This window comes from Buceros rhinoceros, unplaced genomic scaffold, assembly GCF_000710305.1.
Source record: "Buceros rhinoceros silvestris isolate BGI_N320 unplaced genomic scaffold, ASM71030v1 scaffold40252, whole genome shotgun sequence".
Taxonomy (NCBI): Eukaryota; Metazoa; Chordata; class Aves; order Bucerotiformes; family Bucerotidae; genus Buceros; species Buceros rhinoceros.
This window is the reverse complement of record NW_010399118.1, coordinates 6,414-9,686: the sequence shown is the minus strand read 5'-3', so window position 1 is coordinate 9,686 and position 3,273 is coordinate 6,414.

The window sequence follows — 3,273 nt, the reverse complement described above, 5'->3', positions numbered from 1 at the left end:
TGCGTGTGCCGTGCCGGGTGCTGCCGTCTGCTGCTCGGGCTGCTGCTTTTGCCCTGCAGCTGCCCCGCTTGCCGCTGCTGTCTGTCGCTCGGACTGACGCTTCACGCCGGGGCACGCTGCGCCAATCCTCGCTGCTGCTGTCTGGACAGCCTGCTGACATTGCTGTACTCCATGGCCCAGCCGCTGCTCCGTGTTTCTTACTGTCACTGCTGCTCCCCGGCAGGTCCTGGCCTCGGTCCCTGCCCGTGGCCACGGGCTGCCACCATGAACAAACTGGTAGGTTTTATTTCTCTATCACCTTTGTCCCTTTACCTGCCGCTTTGACCCTCAGCACACCAGATCCCTGATCCTTATGCATGCTTGTTGATCCCGTGTTTGTTTTCTGTATATATGGTCATTCTATTGTTACGAAAACCATTTCAGTTTCCGAAACTTAACAGAGGCCTTGCCAACATTTTAATCTATTTTCTTATTTCTCTTCTTAACCCTTTCTCCTGGAACAGGGGAGGGACTGAATGGAGAGAGAATTCATCCCGTGATTTGGCTAGCCTTGGCCAACCGGTGACAGTAGTCGTTCTGAGTTCTGTTTGCAAACCGCAGCACTGGCCTTACAAGCAGCCTGATCCGATGTCTGGATTCTACTTGGGGAGCTGGCTGTTGTGATGGTGAACTTCCTGTTTAAAGCAATCTCCCAGGCGTTCCGTTATGGAGGGTTATACTGGCTTCTGGCCAGAGATGATTCTGCATTTGTGATGCGTGGGTTCTTGGTACGAGCCTGTTTATTCTTAAGATGGATTACTTCAGGTTACAACTCACACGAACACGCTGGAGGTGTTAACGCTAGTCTCCTTTCCTACTCGTATTTGTAGCATGACAAGAGCTAGGTGGTGTCCTGAGAGGTGTCGTGTTAGTCACTGACTGCTGCAAAGCAAGGCAAGTTCAAGGCTCGTCTGCTTTCAGAGGTGCAGCTTGCCGGATGCAAACTGGGCACGCTCTGGCGGTTTGCGTAGGTGTGTTCAGTTCGTGTGGAGAGCATGGTGCACTGCACCGTGGTCAGGCTTTGGAGAGTGGGAGTGACCAGCAGCCTGTGGGCTGCTCAGCTGCACGCTGGGTCTTGGTGGCTCCTGCCCTGGGAAACTGCCACACTCATTACATTAATCTTCAGCAGCTGCTTCCAATGTGTGCCCGCGGGACAGTTACACGTGAGGGAAATTAAAAAAGGGAACTGCTGCGGGCAGTGATTTCCGTGCAGGCAGAATAGGGGCAGTCACGGGGGAACATGGCCCTAAGCTGTCCCAGAGGGCTGTCACAGTGACTTGGAAGTCACTGGAAGTTTCCCTCATGGGTAGGCAGGGAGAGGCTGGAGCAAGGTCTTCGGAAGTAACGGTGCGGATAGCTCCATGTAATCCCTTTGTCCGGTGTAAAATGAGCGTACAGGCTAAGTGTCCTCCACAGAACTGCTGCAGACCTGTACACCGGCTGCAGAAGGCAGAGCTTGGAGGGGTGGTGAGAGCAGCTGCTGCAGAACCCGTCTGTCGTTTTCCTGATTTCCCACTCTTCCTGCAGGGTCTTGACATAGGTTTCATCTCATGAGCCCTGACTGTCTACACGCATGCAGATCGTTTTGGTGGCATCTGAAGAAAAAGAAAAATGTACTGAGAATAGGCAGTTCTGAAACCAGGTTATAGAAAGATTGTGATGCAGCGACAGTTGGTGTTGCTGGGTGATTTAAAGCAAAAGGAAGGAACGTGGACGTATCGCCAAAGCACTTAAGTCATTTTGTTTCCAGTCATTTATGACTCGGCCAGGAAAGCCACCCGTTTTGCAGTAGTCCTGAAAGCAGCTGCGTGGCTGTTCCAGTACCAACCGCTTTGCACTGACAGTACATCTGAGCATCCAAATTGAGTGGGGTTTTCGTCTCATTTACAGTCATCCTTCAGCAGAGCTATAAGATCTAGTAAAGCGCTCCTGTAGCAGCTGCTCAGTAACCTTTAACCCTGAGGTAAAGGGCAACCCAGTTTTGCCTTCTAGAAAGCAGTGATGCATTGGTAATTATTTTGTAAGTATATATGGATGGGATTGGAAAGCATGACAAACACAGGAGCAAAGCTGAACGTGCTGTTTGGTTTCTTTATCTGGGCATGGATCCTCAAGACCAGGGTGAGCAGAAGTCCCGCTCCGAGCTGGAACAGCAAGTAGAGTACTGGGGCGAAGTACAGGGGGCCGACGATTCCTGGGGATAGTTGAGCAAAGCTGTACGTCCTGGCAGCCAGTTTCCACGCACGCTGTCCACCTGCATCAGGGGGTGGAAAAGTTAAACAGATTACAGGTTTAACCCATTGTCAAACAACTTAAAAAGAAACCTGCCCACCTTGCTCTCACAACGCTTCGTGCATTCGCCTGTGCTAAAAGGAGCAATACAGGATCCCTAGAAGGTTTTGCCTCGCGTTCTCTTTGCAACGGGCAGAAACAGATCATTAAAAATGTGGATTTTGTGCTTAGTGGTGTTTGGAGGCCTTACCTCCTGCTCTGGGCTCTGCAGCTTCCCACAGGGAAGGAATCTGCTTCCGATGTGAGAAGAGGAGTCTGTGGTGTGAAGGTAAAAATTAGTGAGGACTAGTGGGCTTCCTATCTGGATTAGGAAGGATGAGAAAGGGAAGGAGTGAGTTTTATATGCAGTGTTCCCATGCTGAGTTCCTGCAGCTCCTGCTGGTTTGTGGAAGGTACTAGCTGATGAGTAATTGTGTCACTTGGGGTTTGGTCTCTGTTGGTATTTCCCAGTTTGGTTTTTTGTTTGGTGCTATTAATTCTCTCCTTACCCCAGCTTCATTATGGAGACCAGAGGCTGGTAATGTGCACTTAGCAGGTCATTGGTGACCTTAAGTCAGAATTATCCATCTGCTTATTCAGTGAACCTTCCACCCCTTCTGTGGTGATCAGGTGGTCATGTCAAAAAGCTGCTCCAGCTACTCCTCCCCTCTCCGACAAGTCAAGAACTGGCCGAACTCATTTCTCTCCCCACTCAAGGTGTGGGAGTTACTGCCTTGGGACCAGCCTGCATGCAGCATGCCTGCTGCTACTCCTAGGGCCCATTTGGGGAGACTGTGATCAGTGCTTATTCTACATGTTGCAGCCTGTGTTTTCGCCATTGCTGCCTAGACCAGAGCTGCCATACCCCTCTGTTCCTTCTGGTGACAGAGTGAAGGGAGGGAGGGAGTGGAGGAACATACTGGTCATTAAGTTTAAAGCCTGCAGAAAGAACATAGCCCAGAC